General features: G+C 37.5%; 1 pseudogene; it reads left to right on the forward strand.

Moving 5' to 3' along the window:
* Positions 1-11,591: 11,591 nt before the first annotated feature.
* Positions 11,592-12,307, forward strand: LOC129644818 (ferritin heavy chain-like; annotated as a pseudogene).
* The last annotated feature ends 285 nt before the right edge of the window (positions 12,308-12,592 follow it).

Below are 12,592 nucleotides of genomic sequence, written 5' to 3' on the forward strand. Positions count from 1 at the left end.
TGAAAAAGTCCAAAATGCTATATAAAATGAAGCAGAATTCACATCTAGACCATTTCAGCAGTTTTTACATTAAAATATCATCATTGTTTCTGCAAGGAGAAAAGATACGTTATTTTGAAGGCTCACTCTACTTTCAATTTAAGCTTTTCTAGGTGCAGATTCCACTCCTCTGACAGCACCATAGCACTCATTATGTACCGCAAGTCATCAGCTGAGGTTAAGAGAGACAAAGCCTGTTCCCTGAAGCAATTTCTTTCAGCAGTGCTGCTGGAGCATAGTTCAGAATTATCTTTAATATGAATGAGAAACTAGAGCCACTTGAATAGGCAGATGGAGTTTTGTTTTTTCCCCCTAGACCAGGAACTTGTCTGCTTCTTTTTTCCAAGTACATTCATCATCTTGGTTGCTATTTTGTCTAACCTTGTTCTGCCATTCTTTCCAATTACTCAGTTTAGTTTATTCATTCCAGGTTAGCTAATTGGCTTTGCTTAGCCCTCCTTTTCACACATTTCCATCCCATTCCATGTGTAATTCAAGTCCCATTAGCTCCCACTTCATTTAAACCAACATAGGGCTCCTGGGAGTAGTAGGGCTGCTGGAAACAGGTGCAATTGGCCAGATGGCTGCCTTGCCAGGAAGGAGGAGCAGACTGAGACAGCTCCCTTGCCAAATTCAGACTGTGAGGCTGAGACAGCTAAAGGGGTTAGCAGAGGGGTAAACCTGGATTTAATTGTTATAGTCCTTCTGCTATTGGTTCCCCCTTAGACTCGAAATGCATATTCTCTTCAGGCTTAAAGCCAACTTTAAGAAACAACCAAGTTGCTTATAAAGCATGAGGCCACCACTACAGTATATGCTGCCAAGATATTGTTTGGTTCTATTTTGAAAGAAGTAAGACCCATTCTAGAGACTATTTGGCTGCCAAGTTGCCTCTGTGAACATTTATTTTCATGCTATATTTGTTACTCCCTAAGACTGCCTCACAGTTTAACTCAGAGGGAACCCATTCTGAACCTTGAATTACCCCTGGATCTACTTTCTCCTTTATTGGCCAGGACTGTAAAACAGAAAATCGTGTGGATCTTGCCCACTTAAAATTCATGGTACTCAGTAACAAACAAGCTCTAACCTAGTGGGATTTTTCTTTCCATTTTTTCCAGCTTATTCAACGCACATAAAAAACTTTTAAATGCTACTCATTAAATCAAGATTCTGCCTACTTTATTTTGCAAAGATGATTGGACCTCTATTTCTTATTATCCATTAGCCACATATTCTTCCATATCTGACTTTGTTTCACATGATTCTGATGGTATTTATTTAAGGGACAACATTAGCCTTGTAATTTCCATTCCGAGTTATTTTTTACTTTCAATCCCTATTTTCCTGAACCTATGAACATTAAGTCCACATAAATCACCACAGAAGTTTTTGTTTTTGTTTTTGTTTTAATTTGGGTTTTTAAAATAGTATATTTTTGATTTTCATTTAATTCTCTGGCCTCATTTTTTCTTTTCTGTTTTTTCTTAATGCATTCTATATATCTTGGTATTATTCAAGACTCTTCCACTCTCTGTTATTTCTATTTCATTTTCCAGCAAACTGACGGTGCTACATCCTGCAGTACCTCCATATCTATGGCTCAATTTCAAAGCACTTATTCCAATAACATGCTTTTACTTTCACTGATTTTAGGACGAGTAGATTTGTAGGACTGGCCCCACAGGTTTTTGTTTTTCCAGTTCTCTGAGTTCAAGGGCTATTATTCTTTTATAATTTTTCCCATATTATCTTAACTGTCTCACCCCTGTCATTATTCTTTTTTTTTTTCCTCAACTTTTTTAGTTTTTCTGCTAAACATTCTGGTCTGACTTATAATTAAGATACGCTTGAGCTATTACAATGAAGTCGACCTAAAAATAATTGATACCAATGAGCTAAATATCATGTAACATTTACTGTGATTCAGTGCATTTTGTCATTCAGGCTTCACAATATCCCTATGAAATATTATTATCCCCATTTTATTTTATTTTTTAAAAATATTTATTTATTTGGTTGCATTGGGTCTTAGTTGCAGGATCTTTGTTCTTCATTTCAGCATGTGAGAACTAGTTACTCAACCAGGAATCCAATCCAGCCGCCCTGCATCGAAAGCACGGAGTCTTAATCACTGGACCACCAGGGAAGTCCCTATTACCCCTGTTGTAAAGATGATAATATCAGAGTATAGAGAAATTATGCAGCCTGTCGGTTATTACAGAACTACTGAAAGATAGGACTTGAACCCAGAATTTCTGAGAAATTCATCTATGATCCTTCTATGTCTGTGCTCATCAGAATAACATGTTTTTAGAATAGTAGAGGACATTGGTGGCCTAAGAGCTTCCAGAAAAAAAAGAAAGAAAGAAAGAAAGAAAGAAAAATCCCCACTTAACAAAATACTATCCACAAAAACTCACTTGTACCTATCTCACCAGACCCCTGGTTTTCTTTGTAGACTTCACTCTTCCTTAGAAGTCCTCTGAGACTCTGGGTTTACCCTTAGAAACAATTGGTCATAAAGGAGAAACCAGATCAATCTTTAGAGAGAACACAGGTATGAGGGGTGAATTATTCCTCAAATAAAGGATCCCTGTTTTAAAGTATATGGATAAAAATAGACACATTTCTTTTACTCTCGAATCCTTCAGTTATTATATTACCATGCCCAAGTACTACAATTTTTTAGTTTGTTAATCTCTTTATATCACCAATTTCATTGTGTCATTTTGTTTTCAAAAACGTCACCTCTCTCCCTGCTTCTTGAAGAATAAAATTCAATGCTGGCCTATCACTCAAAATCATCTGTAAACCATACATAACTTTTCCTCTATTATTCTCCCAGTATACACTTACCACCTTAACCAGAGTATTCTTGCCCTTTTCCTAATAACGTATTCTTTTTTACTCTAGTCCAAAAACATGGTATGATTCCAACTCTGTATGTTGAAATTCTACTTGTTTTCTAAGAGTTAGATCATAGTTTTATGCTTCTCATCCCTTAGCCAGAAATAAGCTTCCTAATTTCTCATTGTACCCTGTAATTCTCTTATTGCATTATGACATAGTGGTTTGACTCTGGGTTTTCTCTTTATGTACTTTTCTTTTTGTTCTTTCTTTTCATTTTATTTACTTTTAGCTGTGCTGGATCTTTGTTGCTGCCTGGGCTTTACCCTACTTGTGGTGAGTGGGGGCTATGCTCTAGTTGCAGCATGTGGTCTTTTCATTGCAGCGGCTTCTCTTGTTGCAGAGCATGGGCTATGGGCTTCAGTAGTTGTGGCTCCTGGGCACTAGAGCACAGACTCAATAGTTGTGGCACATGAGCTTAGTTGCTCCGTGGCGTGTTTCCTGATCAGGGATCAAATCCATATCTCCTGCATTGGCAGGTGGTTGTCTTTACTGCTGAGCCACCAGGGAAGTCCTACTTTTCTTCTCTTTGCTAAAGGATTGTGGAACATTAATATAAAGGATCAGCATCACATGCTTATTTGTATTTTCCCAAAGTTAGCAGTAGACTACTTACAAGAGATGCTCAGTAAATGTTTATTGTTGATACTATACATAATAAGTGGTATCATTAGTAACTCAATAGTATGCTTTGATGAAAACTCCAAACCTGTCATCACATGATGTTAATAAGGTAGCAAATAAGAAATTCAACACTGGCACACTGTATGATATCTAATTTCAGTCTTCAAATAACTGACATGGTAGGTATTCTGACTCTTATTTTACAGGTGAGGAAATTAAGTTTGAAGATCCAGAGAGAAAACATCAGAGTTTAGGCATTCCTGACTCCAAAGCTATATTCTACCAGTCTTCTTTTTTACATCCATAACGATTTTTCAGTAATACTCATTGAAATGTCTCCTAAGCTAATTCTTTCTTCTGTGTTCCCTCCTTTAACTTTTAATTCTAATCTCATATCAATTCATAAATTGATTTATAGAATATGGTCTTAAGGGATTCAGTTCAGTCGCTCAGTCGTGTCCAACTCTTTGTGACTCCAAGGACTGCAACAAGCCAGTCTTCCTTGTCCATCAACTCCCAGAGCTTGCTCAAAGTCATGTCCATTGAGTCAGTGATGCCATCCCATCATCTCATCCTCTGTCATCCCCATCTCCTCCTGCCTTCCATCTTTCCCAGCATCAGGGTCTTTTCCAATGAAAAGAAAAGACCTTTTCGGTTCTTCACATCAGGTGGCCAAAGTATTGGAGCTTCAGCATCAGTCCTTCTAATGAATATTTAGGACTGATTTCCTTTAGGATTGTCTGGTTTGATCTCCTTCTGATCTCCTTACTGGATTGCTTCCCTACAAAATTTCCGGCATTAGTATATATACTGTGTATATATATACACAGTACCCTGACTCATTTTCCTTAAAATTTTCTACTTTCCCCAAATTTTTTCCTAGTCAACTAGCTACAAAATAAGCTTGAATAATTTTTTCAATGATCAATTTTGCTATGTCCAAAATGAGAATAATAACAGTTTGCCTCATAAAATTGCAGGTGTGAAATGGATGCTCATAGAATATTTAATACTTTTTAGTTTTTATTATCATGTACATCAAATTTTAGAAATGCCATGTTTAACATAATTTTACAAAGAAAGAAAATGAGGTACAGACAAGAGATTTGCCTAACAACAACTAGAAAGTTAGGATCAGGTCTAAGAGTAAAATCCTGACCCAACACTAATTTCTTTTACTATACAAAAATTTGTTGACTCATCTTACTTATCTTTCTCACTATGTGTCATGTATCTTTTATTTCACAACACAGTACATTCGTCTGTACAATTTAATTTTTGTAATTTCTGCTTTGAAAGCCTTCTAATTTATTTTCTTTTTTTTCTTTTTTTTTAAATTTTATTTTATTTTTAAACTTTACATAATTGTATTAGTTTTGCCAAATATCAAAATGAATCCGCCACAGGTATACATGTGTTCCCCATCCTGAACCCTCCTCCCTCCTCCCTCCCCATTCCATATCTCTGGGTCGTCCCAGTGCACCAGCCCCAAGCATCCAGTATTGTGCATCGAACCTGGACTGGCAACTCGTTTCATACATGATATTTTACAAGTTTCAATGCCATTCTCCCAAATCTTCCCACCCTCTCCCTCTCTCACAGACTCTCTTTTGCTGTCTCGTACACAGGGTTATTGTTACCATCTTTCTAAATTCCATATATATGCATTAGTATACTGTATTGGTGTTTTTCTTTCTGGCTTACTTCACTCTGTATAATAGGCTCCAGTTTCATCCACCTCATTAGAACTGATTCAAATGTATTCTTTTTAATGGCTGAGTAACAATCCATCGTGTATATGTACCAAAGCTTTCTTATCTATTCATCTGCTGATGGACATCTAGGTTGCTTCCATGTCCTGGCTATTATAAACAGTGCTGCAATGAACATTGGGGTACACGTGTCTCTTTCCCTTCTGGTTTCCTCAGTGTGTATGCCCAGCAGTGGGATTGCTGGATCATAAGGCAGTTCTATTTCCAGTTTTTTAAGGAATCTCCACACTGTTCTCCATAGTGGCTGTACTAGTCTGCATTCCCACCAACAGTGTAAGAGGGTTCCCTTTTCTCCACACCCTCTCCAGCATTTATTACTTGTAGACTTTTGGATCGCAGCCATTCTGACTGGTGTGAAATGGTACCTCATAGTGGTTTTGATTTGCATTTCTCTGATAATGAGTGATGTTGAGCATCTTTTCATGTGTTTGTTAGCCATCTGGATGTCTTCTTTGGAGAAATGTCTATTTAGTTCTTTGGCCCATTTTTTGATTGGGTCATTTATTTTTCTGGAGTTGAGCTGTAGGAGTTGCTTGTATATTCTCGAGATTAGTTGTTTGTCAGTTGCTTCATTTGCTATTATCTTCTCCCATTCTGAAGGCTGTCTTTTCACCTTGCTAATAGTTTCCTTTGATGTGCAGAAGCTTTTAAGGTTAATTAGGTACCATTTGTTTATTTTTGCTTTAATTTCCAATATTCTGGGAGGTGGGTCATAGAGGATCCTGCTGTGATGTATGTCAGAGAGTGTTTTGCCTATGTTCTCCTCTAGGAGTTTTATAGTTTCTGGTCTTATGTTTAGATCTTTAATCCATTTTGAGTTTATTTTTGTGTATGGTGTTAGAAAGTGTTCTAGTTTCAGTCCTCTCCAACTCTCAGGTCCTGTTCAAGTAATACTTTCTTTCTGATATTTTCCACAAAAATGTTGTCATACCTATCTTCTATGCAGTATTCTCTGAAGTTTACTTATACATTTTTCATTTATCCTATGTTTTTTATCCTATAAATGTTTCACAGTATGTGATACTGATTTTAAGTTTACCTAAGGAGCTTTTAGCACCCCAAACTGGTTGAAGTTAAAAGGATTATTTGATGTCCTGCCTTGCTGATTCTTAACTATCATCACAACAAGACTTGGTTTGTTATTGCACATGTTATTCTACACTATTTTGGAGTAGGCATATTTATGTTTCTGGGCTTCTATATGGTCTTTCCAGTAGTCATATGTGGAGGTGAATGTTGGGCCATGAAAAGGCTGAGTGCTGAAGAATTGATGCTTTCGAATTGTGGTGTTGGAGAAGACTCTTGAGAGCCCCTTGGACAGCTAAGAGATCAAACCAGTCAATCCTAAAACAAATCAACCTTGAATATTCATTGGAAGGACTGAAGCTGAAGTTGAAGCTCCAGGACTTTGGCAACCTGATGTGAAATACGACTCATTGGAAAAAACCCCGATGCTGAGAAAGATTGAGGGCAAGAGGAGAAGGGAGAGACAGAGGATGTGATGGTTGTATGTCATCATCTACTTAATGGACATGAGTTTGAACAAACTTCGGGAGATAGTGAAGGACAGAGAAGCCTGGTGTGCTCTAGTCCATGGGGTTGCAAAGAGTCAAACATGACTTAGTGATTGAACAACAACAAATATGAATGTATGAGAGATATTTTCTCAATGCTGTTTTTTGCAACTGTTCAAACTTTGAGTTCAGAGTTGACATCAACTCTCTTGCTAAAACTCAATGTACTGCCTTTCCTAATTTGCTACTTCTCTGGAGATTTGTGTAACACTGCAATATGAAAATGCTTGTCCTCCAAAATATATTTCCCAAAGTGACCGAAGATCACTGCCAGGTTTCCCAGGATTTTTTCTTTCGTATCTCAATGCACTGCCCTCATACTTTCTCTCTTCCTTTTATCTTTGCCTGAGACAGTAGAGGAGTTATAATAACTACCCTGAAGTTTGGGGCAATTGCCAGTTCAAGTTATCCTCAGAGTTTTGCTGATTAACCATTTTATGCTTACTGTGGGTCAGCATAAGACTTCAGTCAACAGAAGCTGAAGGAAAGTCATAATAGCTATTACCTATGCTAAAATAGATTCCATTTTCCATTTATAGACCCATTACTTTCATCTGTAAACCGCTGTTAAGAACTTGTATATTTATTTTCATTTTCTGCATATACTAGCTCTTGGAATAAGCAATTCTTTAAGTTTTGAATAAGAATATTAAATACTAGCATTATCTTTCAGTATGGGCAATTTTAAATGCAATTTATTATGAAGTTTTAAAAATATATATGAAATGACTTTACGATAAGAACAAAGCTATTTTAGTTTTGATAAATCAACTCTAGTTTATTCTCTAGTTGAAGTAGTATTTTATGTTACACGTTTTAAATATATCTCCATGGTTTTTACTTGTTGAAATATTTTAAAAGATATCTCCTTGTACAAAATGTAACATATTAGCATTTGATAAAATTGCTCATTTTCATCACTTTTAGTCTTAACAGGACAAGGCTTGGAAATTTTAAATAGAGACATTTTTATGGCTACACTATTTTATGGTCCCAAGACATCCCACTAATTGCTCCAGTGTCATTCATCACCTAATTGGAAAAGTATTTAATGTCCAGAAAGAGAAATCCACTGAGTTGCCCACATATACTTTTTAATTAATGGCAGAGAAACATATCCTGAAATAAGAACTTTCAATTACAAAAGTAGATGATTCACAGAAAAATTGATTTTTAATTTCTTAAATATTAACTGTTAGACATAGGCAGACTTGGAAAAAATGTAGGATGCTTCCTAAATATTAGATCTATTTTAAAGGGAGATAAAAGTTTGACTTGCCTCTGAAAGAAGGTTGATCTGAATAGTAAAACTAAGTGGAGATGAGGACTCAGTGCCCCAACTTCTGGGCCAAGAATTAGAGGAGCAAAGGTATTAGAAACTCTAAGAGGTGAACGGGAATCCAAAAGCATAGAATATCTCAGAGCAGACTAGAAAGACTTACTAGCATCTTAGACATCTTCTTCTTCAATTGAGATGATAAAGCAATGGAATTGCAAATGCTGAGAGATGGGAATGGTGAGCAGACTCTCAGGCAGCATATTAGGGTCAGCACCTCCCTCTGTGGAAAAGGGAAATACCTGAATTATTTCTACAACATTTGAGGGAACTTTGAAAGTGACTGAAAGAGAGCCACCAGGTTCAGAGCAGTTTCAGATGGTGAATGTAGAATAAACTTGGACACCACATCTAGCAACAGTGGGTGCAAATATATGGCAATAGGAACCAAGTGGGGTGTTACCCCAGTGGAGGCTAAGGATGGAGGATAATTCTGGATCCATATTCCTTTCATGAAAGAGAGTCATATACAATCACTTCCAGAGAGCTCCCCACAGCCAAATGCTAAATTAAGTGAATGATGCTGTTAGTCTTGATATGACTGTGTTTACCTTAAATAGGTAAGATTAACATTGTGTCTCTGAAAATGTCATCTCTAGAGAAGTAAAACAGTTTTGTTCAATTCATTTGTGACCATAGAAACAGAATTACTGTAAATCTAATGCAGCTGAAATCCCGGAGCCTCTCTCTTGCTCAAGCCTCTTCCAAAGCTCCAAGAAGAGCTCTAGCAATGCTTTTGTAAAATTTGCAAAAGACAATTTTAGCCACAATTGCATAAGACAACTGCCTGTTTCCACTCTGACTTTCCTTTGAGCGCATGTGCCCTCCTGGCCCAGAATTCAATTCAATTAAGGGTGAATTCAATTAAGTGGAAATTGCATTGGAGATACATTTAGTTTAGGCTTAATGAGATTTATGTATGTGGTTCACATTCCCTTCTATGAAGGGTTAAGTTAGTGCTGGACTCCAATAGTGCATGGTTAGGAGTCATATTGTGAGATGAATGAGTCCTACAGTACTAGACACTAGAAATATGTGGGCTATGGAGGAGAAACAGGTAAATATTTAAGGAGAAGACTCAGTTCTCCCTTCTGCTTATTCAGTGAAGAAATTCTATTACTATAAATGCATTTGCATGATATAGAAATGATTAGAATTCTTAATTTTTTAGAGAACAAACTTGTAGGTATACCATAGAGTATGTCAGTGTAAATAATCATGTATTTTTCATCCTTTTATAATAAATTGCATTTCAACATTACATTTCTCGGTGAGTTGCAAAACTGGAACTTTTCTAAACTATAACTAATAAGTATTTCAATCAGGTAGACAAAAAGCCTAAGTTGTTGTTGTTGTTGTTTTCTGTACTCTCTACAGATAATGGTATAAAGTCAAAGATGTATGAAGAAGCTATCTTGGGGCTGGTGCACTGGGACAACCCAGAGGGATGGTATGGGGAGGGAGGAAGGAGGAGGGTTCAGGATGGGGAACACATGTATCAGGATGGGGAACACAACTGTATACCTGTGGCAGATTCATTTTAATATATGACAAAACCAATACAATATTGTAAAGTTAAATAAAATAAAATTTAAAAAAAATTAAAAAAAATGTACAACTAACATTTTAGGAAAAAAGTATTATATTGGTATGTCAGTTTATTAGTAGAAGTAATTTGTTATTACTTTTCTGAATTTTATAATGCCTGTGGCATGTACCAGATTTAATTTTTTTTTAATTTTGTGAATTTCTTTTTGTTCTAAATAGTTATATGTCCAATTTCTATTCCTAAATTTGTATTCTTTTCTTGTCAAATACCCCTGTTCCCAATTATATACACTTTAAGCCTTCTAAACCTCGACCAGTAATGTCATACTTTTTACTGATACTTGAATGTAAGCTCCATGAGAACAGGAATTGTTTTCCTTTGTTCACTGTTCTATATCAAAACCCATACAGGATATGAAGTATAAAAGGTACTCAATAAATATTTATGAAACAAATACTGGTCACTGTTTAAATCATGCTTCCAAGATGAAGAAGCCTAATGTTTACTTTGTTCTTATTCAGTGGACTTGCTCACTCAGTTTCTTGTATTAATTTTTTCTGACAAATATCATGACGTTTATATAGAAAAGTTGTAAAAAGAAATTCCTTGCAAAACTCTAGTATTTTACAAAGGATTTACTTACTGCAGTAGTGATGGATTCAGTTTAGAAGATATGTAAACATAAGACACCCAGGAAAGTACAAGGTGAGGAAAGAGAAGAGAAAAAAAAAAACAAAAAACAAAAAACTAAAGACAAAACACGATAAATTATTACAAGAGACCTGATAAAGATGAGAAAGAATAAGAGTTGAATGTGGAAACATGGCTGAACTCAGTTTTTCTTTTCACCTTAAGAGAAACACAAAGATTATACATATATATATATATATATATATATATATATATATCAGTTCAGTTCAGTCGCTCAGTCGTGTTGGACTCTACAACCCCATGAATTGCAGCACACCAGGCCTCCCTGTCCATCACCAACTCCCAGAGTCTACTCAAACTCATGTCCATCGAGTCGGTGATGCCATCCAGCCATCTCATCCTCTGTCGTCCCCTTCTCCTCCTGCCCCCAATCCCTCCCAGCTTCAGGGTCTTTTCCAGTGAGTCAACTCTTTGCATGAGGTGGCCAAAGTATTGGAGTTTCAGCTTCAGCATCAGTCTTTCCAATGAACACCCAGGGCTGATCTCCTTTAGAATGGACTGGTTGGATCTCCTTGCAGTCCAAGGGACTCTCAAGAGTCTTCTCCAACTCCACAGTTCAAAAGCATCAATTCTAAGGCGCTCAGCTTTCTTCACAGTCCAACTCTCACATCCATACATGACCACTGGAAAAACCATAGCCTTGACTAGACGGACCTTTGTTGGCAAAGTAATGTCTCTGCTTTTGAATATGCTATCTAGGTTGGTCATAACTTTCCTTCCAAAGAATAAGTGTCTTTTAATTTCATGGCTGCAATATATGGACTTCCCTGGTGGCTCAGACGGTAAAGCATCTGCCTACAATGCGGGAGACCCAGGTTGATCCCTGGGTCAGGAAGATCTCCTGCAGAAGGAAATGGCAACCCACTCCAGTATTCTTGCCTGGAAAATTCCATGGACGGAGGAGCCTGGTAGGCTACAGGCCATGGGGTCGCAGAGCGACTTCAATGTGTATATATGTATATATATATGTATATATATACACGAGCCAGCCCGCGTCACCACCTGACAGCGCCCTCCGACTGGGCCAAGGTCCCCGCTGCCGCTCCAGCTCCGCGCAGCCGTCGCCGCCGCCACCACCGCCCCTTCTCAGCCGCCCGCCATGACGACCGCATCCTCCTCGCAGGTGCGCCAGAACTACCACCAGGACTTGGAGGCCGCAATCAACCGCCAGATCAACCTGGAGCTCTACGCCTCCTATGTCTACCTGTCCATGTCATACTATTTTGACCGCTATGGAGTGTCTTTAAATACTTTCTTCACCAATCTCATGAGGAGAGGGAACATGCTGAGAAAATGATGAAGCTGCAGAACCTGCAAGGCGGCCGAATCTTCCTTCAGAATGTCAAGAAACCAGACCGTGATGACTGGGAGAATGGGCAGAATGCAATGGAATGTGCGCTGTGCTTGGAAAGAAGTGTAAATCAATCATTACCCAAACTGCACAAACTGGGCACTGAAAAAAATGATCCCCATCTATGTGATTTCATTGAGACTCATTACCTGAATACCAGGTGGAAACCATGAAATAATTGGGTGACCACATAACCAACCTGCGCATGATGGGGGTCCCTGGATCTGGCATGGCAGAGTACCTCATTGACAAGCACAGCCTGGGACACAGTGAGAGCTAAGCCTCAGGCTGGCTTCCCACAGCCACAGGGGTGACTTCCCTGGTCACCAAGGCAGTGCATGCATATTTAGGTTACCTTCACCTTTTCTATAATTTGTAACAAAACATCTACTTAAGTTCTTTCTTTAGTACCATTCCTTCAAATAAAGTAATTTGGTACCCCTCCAAATATATATATATATTATAGATAATCATTATTATTAATAATTATTATAAATAATCAGGTTTCAATTTATTAAAATAGCCAATGTATGCTATATTCTGCAGATAGATATTTGAAAACTACCATCTTCAGCTTTAAATAATATATACTGAGTGACAAAAATACCAAGAGGGAAAAATAGTTAAGAGGGCAGGCTAGCTCATTTTATGCAGAGGTGTAAAGAAGCATGAACCACATGTTGCAAAACTGAAATGCTAAATGAAGTGGTGATGTGTGGGAACTGG

The sequence above is a fragment of the Bubalus kerabau genome, chromosome 2 (genome assembly GCF_029407905.1).
Source record: "Bubalus kerabau isolate K-KA32 ecotype Philippines breed swamp buffalo chromosome 2, PCC_UOA_SB_1v2, whole genome shotgun sequence".
Lineage (NCBI taxonomy): Eukaryota > Metazoa > Chordata > Mammalia > Artiodactyla > Bovidae > Bubalus > Bubalus kerabau.